Source organism: Schistocerca piceifrons, chromosome 3, assembly GCF_021461385.2.
Source record: "Schistocerca piceifrons isolate TAMUIC-IGC-003096 chromosome 3, iqSchPice1.1, whole genome shotgun sequence".
In the NCBI taxonomy this organism is placed as follows: Eukaryota; Metazoa; Arthropoda; class Insecta; order Orthoptera; family Acrididae; genus Schistocerca; species Schistocerca piceifrons.
This window is the reverse complement of record NC_060140.1, coordinates 221434819-221447423: the sequence shown is the minus strand read 5'-3', so window position 1 is coordinate 221447423 and position 12605 is coordinate 221434819.

Here is a 12605-nt window from a genome sequence, read left to right as displayed (position 1 = left end):
GTCAACGAGGCACTGTACAAGCTGGTGGTGGCTCAATAATGGTGTTGGCTGTTTTTACATGGAATGATCTGGATCCTCTGGTCCAGCTGAACCGACTGTCTGCAGCTATTTGTGGATTTCATGTTCCCTAACAAAATGGAACTTTTTTGGATGACGATGCGCCAAGTCACCGGGTCACCATTTTTGTCGATCGGTTTGAAGTACGCTGAACAATTCGAGCAAAAGGTTTGGCCACACAGATTGCCCGACGTGAATCCCATCTAGCACTTATGAGACACAATGGAGACGTCAGTTCGTGCACAAAATACTGCACCGGCAACACTTTCACAGTTATGCACGGCTATAAAGACAGCACGGCTTTATACGAGTATTTCTGCAGGGGCTTCCAACGACTCGTTGACTCCATGCCACACGGAATTGTTGCACCACTCCAGGCAAGAGGAGGTCCGACACCGTGTTAGTAGTTATCCCATGACTTTTGTCACCTCATTGTACTTGTTACAACACTTCCACGCTTATATGATACATTCAGCACACCAATACCCGAAAAGGGAAGTAGGAGTAATCCGGCGTTCCCCGAGGAAGTGTTATAGGCCCTCTGTTGTTCCTGATCTATATAAACCACATAGGAGGCAATCTGAGTAGCCGTCTTAGATTGTTTGCAGATGATGCTGTCATTTATCGTCTTGTAAAGTCATCAGATGATCAAAATGACTTGCAAAATGATTTAGATAAGATATCTGTATGGTGCGAAAAGTGGCAGTTGACCCTGAATAAGGAAAAGTGTGAAGTTATTCACTTGAGTACTACAAGAAATCAGCTAAATTTCGATTACGCAATAAGTCACGCAAATCTGAAGGCTGTAAATTCAACTAAATACTTACAAATAACCTAGACTGGAACGATCACATAGATAATATTGTGGGTGGAGCAAGCCAAAGACGGCGATTCATTGGCAGAACACTTAGAAGGTGCAACAGGTCTACTAAGGAGACTCCTGACACCAAGCTTATCGGCACTTTTCTGGAGTATTGCTGTGTGGTGTGGGATCCGCATCAGGTGGTACTGACAGATGACATCGAAAAAGTACGAAGAAGGGCAGCTAGTTTTGTATTATCGCGAAATAGTGGAGATAGTGTCACAGACCTGATACGTGAATTGGAGTGGCAATCATTAAAACAAAGGCGTTTTTCGTTACGACGGGATCTTCTCATGAAATTTCAATCACCAATTTTCTCCTCCGATTGCGAAAACATTCTGTTGGCATCCACCTACATAGGGAGAAGTGATGATCACGATAAAATAAGAGAAATCAGGACTCGCACAGAAAAATTTAAGCGCTCGTTTTTCCCGCGTGCCGTTCGAGAGTGGAACGGTATAGAGACAGTTTGAAGGTGGTTCATTGAACCGTCTGCCAGGCACTTTACTGTGAATAGCAGAGTAATCACGTAGATGTAGATGTAGCTTGACTTTAAACGATCGTATCTCGACAACGAGTGAAGATTCCTGGATAACAGAAAAATCTTTTGACTTTATCTATTTATCTGCTTTCTCGTAAAATTTGAATCAATTCGTGCAAGTTTAAAGCACAAGAGAGGCCGCGCTTCAAAAGCCTCCCAGAAAAATATGATTTTTAGCGTAAAATCCAAACTGACGACGGCGCCACCTTCTCATTCCGCGTACCACGCATCAGGAGAATGGAAAGGCTTATTTCTGGACATGGGTTCCTTACCAAAGTTTAAGTAGTAAGTCTTATCTACAAGCCCTAGGAGCCTGATACAAGAACTGTCAAACAACCTGTTTATTTGTATTCTGTTGTACTTTAGTCCAATTCTGTCAATAATGTAATACGATTTTAGACACCAAGATTTGTGCTAGTAAACCTCCAGACGCTACTCGATATCCCTCAGGAGGACATCAAATAAATTCATCGATCAATGCCGACCCCAATAACTACTTGCATAAGGGCCAGAGGTGGACCAACGTGTTATTGACTTTCTTAATTTGTGAAGTTCTTTCTCTTGAATAAATCATTCAATTTTTTCTGAAATTGTAATAATTTGTCGATGAACATCACATCTACCGATCTCTGTCCCATTCTGGATAATTCCTTCGTGGTGCGTTTTTTTTTTTTTGTGTGTTTCTAGCAATACAAAGGACAGCCTGACGAAGGGAATGGCCAATTATTGGTGTTTTGCTAGTCTATTATACATGTTCTAGTGCTGAATAATGTATTGTCGTTTCCCTAGATCAGTTTAATAACACCACAGTCAGCCGCTTTCCTGACTGAGCTACTGTACTGGTTAACTGATTTCAGCGACGATGAAACTTAAAATGTCAGCCTGCAACGAATAGATAAATGAATGAGACTCGTTGCTGTTTATGGCGTGGCCGTGGCGATTGCGTGAGTCTCGCTGCTCGCTGGAGTGTTTTCGTGGCTGCGCCGAAGTGATGCGACAGAGGATAACATAGCGCGGACCCGGTCTGCATAATTAACACCGCTGTGATTTGAAACAGAACTGCAAACTCTCCCACGGCACTGGTGCTGCGGTTCACTGTTTACACGTTTCATGCGCCTCTTTACAGGTAAGGCGTAATATGTTTCTATTATTTTGTTCAATGAGTTGCGCATTTTGTAAGAATGTAACATTTCAATTAAGAAATCAGTAGATCGAAATAACCATCCTTCCTTCATAAAATCATTATATTTATTGTTTTTTGTAGTTTTCATATACACTAGACTTTCGCTAATCCGGCTATTCCTTGCACAAATGGGTGCTGGATTACCGGAACTGCGCGGTTATTGAGAGTGTCTGAAATTTATTTTAAAAACGTAGGGTGTATACTTTATTAAATCCAAAGATCCATTCGTTTTCAAAGAAAACTTTTCCCTCGAGTGTGTATACAATTGTACAGTAGCATCACTCACTACGAAACATCTCTTGTAGAAGAGCCCAGTGTCACCACCACTGTAAAATACATCACCAGTTAAATCTATTTCCTCTGTTGTCTTCCGTACCTTATTTACCAACTCACCTGCATCTTTCTCGTTATTTTCGTTAGCTGAGCGACTTTACCCGTGACTGTCAGCTGCTGAACACCATGACCTTTTTTTCCAGTTTGATACCCAACCCTCACTTGTTGGAAACAAGTAAATACCGTCAATTTGTTTTCGTTTACTGCGTTGTTTAATAAGCCCTCTACAAACAGCTACGTTCAGTTTTTCATTCTCAATTTCTCGCATGACATTCCGTTTCCCAACTCATCTTCTATTTGCGTTGCATACTGTCGAATACCATCCAACATTGTACTCAGCAGCAATGGCTTTCTGCGAAGAAGCTCGGTTCAGCTTAACAACGATTTCTAGTTTGTGCTTGAGGTCTAGTGTAATGTGTTTTCTTTTAGGAGACGTGTTACAGAACTATAAAGAATGCCACAATTTCAAATACGCATAGCATCGTTCGACATTCTAATTTACTACCAACGTTGTTGCCCTCGATTGTTCATTGTGGTACACTGTTTCGGATGTAAGCCGGATTACTGAGAGGCCGGACTACTGAGGGCCGCAATAGTGAGAGTTTATTGTATTTCTGTGTGATAAATTGTAGGAAGTTGGATTTGTGGTGGACAGTATGAAGAAAGGAATAGCTTTCTGGCTGCAACTGCCTCTGTGGTGATGCCCTGAAACTCTCGGATGACGATAGTACAAACCCTTTATTCAAATTTCCTGTTACGACTACCTCAGTGGCTCTGTGTTAGATGATACAATAAAACTAAGATATTCCTACTACGCAAGGGAAAATTGTGTTCATAACATCAAAAACTACGGCCAAATCATCCCTCTCTCTGTCCTGTACTAAATTTTCGCAGAAACATTTTGGGCTGTATTAGTGTCTCTTGAGAAACCAGGAAAGTGCATAGGCTTTTGCACAACAAACCATATTTTTCCCTGTTTGAGGTCATGAGTGGCACCAACGTTTGCCACGAGTCTCTCTTTGTAGGTTTTGTCGATTCTGAACAGACGGTCGAGTAAGTCAGTGGCAAAGCGGTCATGCAAGCTTTAGCTGATTACTATGTTGTGCCTGCCCATATCCCAGTGCTTCACAACATCTATTCCATACACGTCCTTGGCCATTACGAACTTGGGATAACGCACCAAAGATTTTCTCATAGAATTAAGAACCAAACAAGGCGATTCCATCTTGCCTAAGCTGATCGCAGCTGTCTTGTAAATGATGGTGACCAAAGGAAAGTGGGAAGCTAAATGATGTAGATTATTATTATTAATCGCATGGCAATTAGACGTCACTTTAAATAGAGTAAGACTCAGCAACCTGAGGTTCGTAGACTATATTGTACTATTGCCTAATGAATTTGATGAACTATAATCTTAGATCAAGCAGCCAGTTTCCAAATGTCATCTGTTTGGCCTCAACGTTTTCAAACTTAAATGTCCAATTAACGGATCAGTGGCAAAATGCCTGTGGACAATCTCAACCAGTACATACATCTTGGTCATGTCATAAATAAGAAAGCTGAAAGACCTTAAATCTTACGTCGTATCGAACGAGGATGAGGAGATTTTGAAGACGTTCGGTGGACATCAAATCAAAGATGCAAGTAAATTTGAAGGAATTTTTTTACATTTAGTGATTTCTACTGTTGTTGACCTATGGTTTCGAGACCTAAACATTAACTGAATTCATCAAATGAATTTTCAGAACAGCTGAAAGAGCTATGAAAACGTCCATTTCATAAAAAAAGCTCTTTGCGCTACTCTGCAGCCAGGTATGTTCGTCCAGTACGGCAAAGATCATGCCATACCAAACAACTGGATGCAGCCCTCAACAATTCTTGGCGTGTCATCAACAGCTGTCCAAGAACGACGGCATTAGAAGCCTACAGGGCTTAGAACCCCCCGACATATGGCATGAAGTAGCGAGCCCGAAACTAAAACTTAATGCTTCCACATCCTGATCACACCCGACATATCAACCACCCAGCCAAAGCCTCCAGTAGATGAAAATATTTGCGCACTCAACCGAAGAGTAGACAGTCAGTTCAGCCGACCAGGTCGTAACTTTGGCGAGCACGCAAGAATCATGTGCTAAACTGATTGGCGCCTTCTGGAGAACATCTATAGGACGCGGAAAGATCAGGTCGATATGGATGTCCCTGAATAGACTACGCACAGGAATCACTAGATCTAGAGTTGAAAAAAACAATGTGGGGATTTCCATGTGAATCACCTTTGTGTGCTCTGTGCAAATGTGCAAAAGAACGAACAACGACGCATATCATAAACCGTCCAATATAACGTTTAACATGCCCATTTGAAGATGTGTTCCTAGCAACCAAAAAAGCGATAGACGTGGCAAACTTTCTGGTCCAAAATAATACGTTTCATCATGTCTGTATATTATTGCTTGCTTCCGATGTAATATGTTTCATTCATTTTGCGGCTCTCTATAGTAAGTGTTTTAGTTGCGTTTTACGTCGTGAATTTGTTGCGTTTACCTTTTATGATGCTCCTGACAAGAAAAATTAGTAAATAAACAGATTCTAGGTGGGCATACGGAGTCCTCGCAACTTTCTTTGTAGTCAAAGGAATACTTTTAACACACACAGGTACGTAGGTGGTGTATTGAAACCAAATCTACGCCTTTTCCATTATGTAGTTGATCCAAGTTCTCTATTAATTGATGATTATATCCATCTCTCTCAAGCTACCCAGGCTGATGAATGTGTCGCACATCCTCTATCCATTTGAAGTCCCTAGATCTTAATTTTGTTGCAAATATTTACCATGTTTTAAACGTCCTATGAAAATTGTCTGGATGTGAGAAAATTGAATATACTGATTTCAAAAAATTTCTCCTCCAGTAACGCGTACTTTAGACATCGTGTTCAGTTTCTGAGCAAAACTGACCGTTGGTCGGCCTGTGTTGAGCATGTAAACAGTGTCGTGAAGTAAAAACTTTAAACTTCATGAAATGCAAAATTTGAAATAAAAAAAAATGATTCGAATTGCATGCCAAAGGAATCTAACTTTGTGCTGAAAGAAAACTATACAAATATAACTAAAACTCAATACCAAAGTACATTATGAACGGTATTCGATATGAAATGCAATGTCATTTGGAGTACCAAAATAAATTAATAAATAAACTACTGCTCTACTCAGGAAGATATAGCTGTTTGAAACTATCAACACTGTTCACTGACAATTAATCTGCTTGCTAGCACGTTACCTGACAGTCCTGATTACACACTGTTTGCTCAAGATTGCAAGGAAGGATCTATCCTGAAATAAAAAGGACTTACCTCTTGCTCAGCTTGCTGTTATGTGTCTGGAGTACTGACATTCTCGAAAGCAAATACAAATCAGCAGATGCAGCAGCTAAAGGAAAATAGTGTACTCAAAATTTTTTGTCACCAACAATCTTTTGCTGCCTGTGACGTAAAGTGCAATGCACACACGATAAAAATTCAAAACTTTACTATGAATCATCATGGAGGTGGGTTTTACTTTTTAAGGAAATCGTTCTTAAGAAATCAAACTATGATCATTGACGAAAAAATTGCATAACATAAGAAGACTCTAACAATTACAAAATTCTCTTATTACAAAAATTACGAACATAAGTTTAAAATTCCTTCAAAGTCTTCTCCATCAATAAAAAGTACAACAAATCATTATTTATAAGTTCTCATCTCTATAATAAAGTATTTCAGATAGTCTCTCCCAGATTCACAAATAACTGAGCTCTTTCTCTGAAAAACTCAACTGCTCGCAAGTATGCCTCCGATAAGAATGCCCCAGCGCTGCAGAACTGACTGATTAGCAAGTCGGCCACAGATAAAACTAAACACAGAGTCAAGGATCTTATTCACTACTCGTGCAGTGCGCTCATTCATCTTTGTCCCAGTACCGCATAAGGAAGAATTATTTACAACAGAAAAAAACATATACGAACCTTACAAAGTAAGTTGTATAAGGAATACGAACTAAAGCTCTTCGTCCACCAAGGAATTTTGTAAACCTCGGAATACTTACTTCCTGGGAATGGTGTTCAATACCAATAATGGTCTGACACCACCTTGTAGAGAATGTGTCACATTGCTTCCGAGTATATAGAGGAAGTGAAAGAGACGTTGCGATGTCTTTCGAGTTTTTAATGAATTTAATGTTCAAATGTGAGTGAAATCTTATGGGACTTAACTGCTAAGGTCATCAGTCCCTAAGCTAACACACTACTTAACCTAAATTATCCTAAGGACAAATACACACAACCATGCCGGAGGAAGGACTCGAACCTCCGCTGGGATCAATTTTTTTAAGAAGTTAACAAATTACTCTTTTTGGAAACCATCAGTTGCCAAATCGTATAAGTGAGCTTTAACCTTGTTCCGCAACTGTTTATAAATCGTGTCCGAAAAACATGCTTCCAGTCCTTGATGATATCCAACTTATGTACACAGTTGTAGCAAAGACAGCGTGAGACATCATTCATTACTTCGATACATGCCAACTCTCATAATCTCATCATTTCAGGTAACTGATCCTGCTCCACGAAAGAGACGTCATAGGAACTAAATCAACACGCGCAGAAATTTGTTTTCACTTCGGATTTGTTTGACAACATGATCCTCAGCATCATTAAGGATTACTTTCTCAACTCTACCTTACACGGACTACGCTTCATTGCAGAAGACAATCGTCACATCACAGAAAGGTAACAATTCATCGTAATACAAAAATGTAATCACTTAAGTTCTTTTACGTCCTATTCTATCATAGAAACGTATTATTACTTATTAGTTCTCGGAAAGTAATTAAAGTTATCTCAGTAAATCAAGGAAAAATTATAAGAACGATGAATAACGTGCGGCTGCATAACAGAGAATATAATTCTTCTACTCTTTGAAGGGATTTTAGACAGTATAACCCGTTCTGGCTACCATCATTTCCTTTTCTTTCTCAGTCTTCCAATACTACCTCGACCTACTTCTTGTAATCGTAAACTATTTTCGTTTTTTCAGTTACTTTCCATCTTTTTGCATGCTAATGTCATTTCCTTTCTTCTTCTTCAACGGCGCTAAAAATATTCTCCGATTACTTTGTTTCTTATCCCGTAATGTATAGACTTTGATCACTCTAAGGATTTTCAACTGCGCCGCCTTCACACTGCGTTTATCCTTTTTAGTCATTACACTCGCTTCCAAAAATAAGTACTGTCGCAGCCAAATCTTTTTAAAATTTGAATATAGTTTTTATGCTTTTATTCCTTCTCAGATTACTTTTAACATTTTATGTATTACGACAGAAAAGCTGCTAATTCTTTTTTTATTGTTCAGCAACTATATACGACAATATGTCATCATGTGGCAGACTTTCAATTTTAAAATGGTACCATGTATACGAAAATTAATAACAACTTGTATATTTATTGAGTGCTGTGATATTACATATTTAAACGTTTTGGACATGTGGTGTACATCACTTTAAAATTCTAAGTACGAAGAAAATACCAGCATCCGAATGTAGAACATGTTTGGAATGTGCAAAACGATTTTCTCAGTTCAGCATATTAAAGTAATCATTTCAAATGGTGGTAATACTGGACAGCAGCTGAAGAAAATTAGTGTTACAGGGTAGCCGCATGAAAGGTTGCTGTACGTGCCTCGAGACTAGACCTCACGCTTAAATGGCGAAGTTTAGTACTGTCTTACATTTATTATGTTAAATTTGCGACAAATGTATCTCAGATCGCCCTCTTTGCACTTATATATGCCAAATTCTTTTTTCATACGTACCCTGCAGAGATTTTACCACAGAAATCAAAGGCTTGGTCCGAAAAAAAGCCAAACGACGGTTAATAAATTATTTAATTAGACAATACATAATGCAGATGTTAATCTGCATTTATAGTTATAAGTACGAATATGTGAGGGTTGGTGAAACTGGAGTCATAAACAAGTAAGGTTTGCTGAGTCTCCTACAAGCAGGTTATCAGCCCTTTCTATCATGTGCACTACACTTTTGTCATAACAAGGAATGCTTTGAAGTTGGTTGCATCGTCAACGTGATGGAGAAAGAAATAATTTGGCGAATTAGCATCTAAACTGGCTTCATTTCATTTGAACTGTTTCTTTTTTTTAATTAAAAAAAAAACTTAACTTGACATGCTATCAGCTTACGTTCTCTCAACTAATTTTTAATGCACGGGAAAATAGTTATGATGAAAGCGGTTCCTTAAGCTGAATTCAAAAGACAAGCTATATTTATTTATCCTGACACAGGGCTGTTCAAGGTTAGGAAGCGATAATTGTGCCTGGCTTAAAAAACAAGGAAACATTCATCCAATAGTAGATTCCCACTAATTATGTTACTGAACTTTACCATGCACCAGATCCTGTGACACAAAAATTGATTGCGGATTAGAAAATCGTCTGTACTCAAGCATGCTTCGTCTGCAACCTTAATCTGGATACCGAACACAGAAATGAAAATATGGATAAAGCGGTTGATACAAAATAAGGTGGACCATGATGTACAGCTGAAACAATATCCTAGAAATTCTCTATTCAAGCTCTAAAACATCGACTTATCAAGCGACCTTCACATGTTTGGATCATGGGTCAAAGTATTGTCCACAAAGAAAATTATCCAAAAATACTAGACTTCACACGCCAGTCACATATGATTATGCTTATTATTAAAACACGCCACCATTTTATTATGATTCTACCGTGACAAGGGACAGAGTAATAACCACAAGCTTGGCTGAAGTCCAAAACAGCAAAAATAACACTCGAAAAGAAAACTACTTAAAATATGAAATTCCACGCATAAGTTTTACGTCTTCGGGCTTATTATAACACGCAATTATTTTACTATGGTCCTACCGCAATGAGACCTAGTAAGGACGGACCACGTGTTTGGCTAAAAGCCACAATAGCAAAGTGCGGTTCACAGACGAAACTAATTACAATTAAAAGATTTCACATGGAAATGATCTATCATTATGCTTATTATAGCACACGCAAGCATTATAGCACACGCAAGCAAGTAATCAGCTGCAGTGATAGGACACAGAGTAAGGACCATTGCAAGATTCCACACGCATTTCCACGCAATATATATTGTAACCTACGCGAATGTCGACATCTAACATGACCCTTTCCAAAGTCTACAATTTGGAGTTTGAAACTGAAAAGGACTACGAAACGACCACGGACCTGTATCTGAAAAATTAAGAGAGCGCTTGCCAGAGACCTCCGCAATTTACTTATCCAGCCTCCAGAAGCCAATTGCCGCAAGGGGCTCTCTATGTCCTAACGTTCCAGCCCAGAAGTTTGATGGCGGAAACAGGTACCAGTTGCCACAATAGATGCCAAAATGGTGGTTGGACGAGGCCATCAACTTACCATCTTTGGTCGCAACAACTACCCAGAACTTTGAGTTGGCAATACTACATGATACCAATACAGACTACCAAACACTCTTTGCTGGAGTGAGTTTTGAACTGCTCTCTTTTATTTGTTTTATCGTTCGTACAGGGCGGATGAAAGGAAGTGGTGCTGTACAAGGACATAACACCAATAGATAAATAGAGGCAGGCACTCGTTCCTCCTCCAGATACACTTTGTCGGACTGTCAGAGTACTGAATCGAAAGGTTTTCTATTTCACCATCGCGTATTGTATGTAATGTATTTACATTTTGTGTCTAAATATCTGTAAATGCAAACCTCAGCTCAGGCACGAATCTGCAGCTACTGGAGGTGATGTCTGTTGATGGCGGATAGCTGCGTCGTCTCGTGCTGTAAGTGGTTCCCGTCTCGTAGTCGTCAGTTGCAGACTGCGTCACAGCCTGACCTTCAAAAACCACGCACTCTGTCGCTCGCTAAACGCAAACTATTAGTTCTACAAAAATGTCAACAGGACCTTTTTATAGGAAATTTTTGGGTAAGTTAAACTTTGTGCTAGGATACGTTTTCGCTGAAGGCCACGATTTTCGAGTTATTCAAAAAAAACGTACAAAAGAAACCTTCAGACACACCTCCACCCACACACTCATCCCTCGCCAGTCAGGATTTCTAGTATGCTGTCCGTGGCATTCTCTCCTACCACTGAATAAAATTTTAAAACTACACAAACTATTCCTGATATCTGATTTTCTTTGGTGTCTACTGATTGGGCTATAGCGCCACCAACGTTGTTGGCTATATTGTTAAAATTATTAATTCAAACGTGGTCATACCGGTAATGCAAGAAAAACCACTGTTGTAAACGTTACGCTAAGACAAATTACGTTGACAATAAAATTCAAACTTAACCCTTACAAGCACAGTAGTTTCGTAGACAAAAGGTCTGATGAATACAACTATGTAATTGTTTACTTCATGCTGTTAAAACTGACAAAATTTACGCAAACCTCAGTTTTACAGTTTTTAAGTGCTAGATTAAGCCGGTGGCGTAAAGAGCCCAGTCAGTGATGACCAATTCGGTCGAATCTGGGAAATAATTCGTGCAGTTGCAAATATTTGACAGTGGTAAGAGAGAATGCTATGAACAACATACTAGAAATCTTGACCAGTGGTAGCTGAGGTGGGGGTGCGTTGCAAGGACATTTTTGTACGGTTTTCTTGAATAACTCGAAAACTACGGCCTGTAGAAAAGGTACCCCAGGACCAAATTTAACTATAGTCATTTCCTATACAACGGTCCTGTTAATTTTTTCTGTAATGCTGATAGTTTTCGTGTAGCGAGCGATAAAATATGAAAATCTTGTATGTGTTCACGAACGCTTCTCTTCCTATGACGTCGTTCTGCTGATCCACGCAGGAAATGTTCATCGCCTCAGCAAGTTGTGGCGCAAGAGTATTGTGGGCTAGAAAAACACAAACATGTTATTTCGTTGGTCTGCATATGATAATGAATCCATGGGCTCCAAAATCCACATTGCGTAGTAAATAAAAAACATGGTGTAATGTGGCACCTTAATATGTGCACAAATCAGTGTGTTGGTAATTTTTTGCCTGAGTGTAACAGTCTTCCCACAAACACATCACTTGAATTTCAGCCAGATGTTTCCTGCAAGGTCGTAACTGCATCATTAAGAGGACTCTGCCTGTCGGTACAGACTAACAGTTTTGCATCCACACATTCACACTTTAGGACCTGGCTTGCTGCCTAAGGGAAAATAAACGTTAATGGTCCACTCTTGTCACATTTACTTGGAGGCACTGACAGACCTAAAAATATACTACTGTTAACAGCTACAATCATTAGCTTGCAACTGAAGTAAATACTGATGTAATGTTGTTCAGTACACTGTCCTCAGTTAGCAATAAAAATATCTGCACTTATGCCCAGTACACCTGAATGAGTACTAGTATAAATGAATGAAGACTTCTTAATATAAATTTTCACCTCAAGTGGGTGACTGAACACTATCTCTTGCTCTCATTCATTAAGATAAGTAAAACAGTCATCAACCCAAAGGTTGATTGCCAACACCTCGTTGTTTTACTAGACGTGGTATTAGTGGAGGTGCCTTCTTCTGATCTTTGTGAGGTAACTCACCCATTCAAACATTCT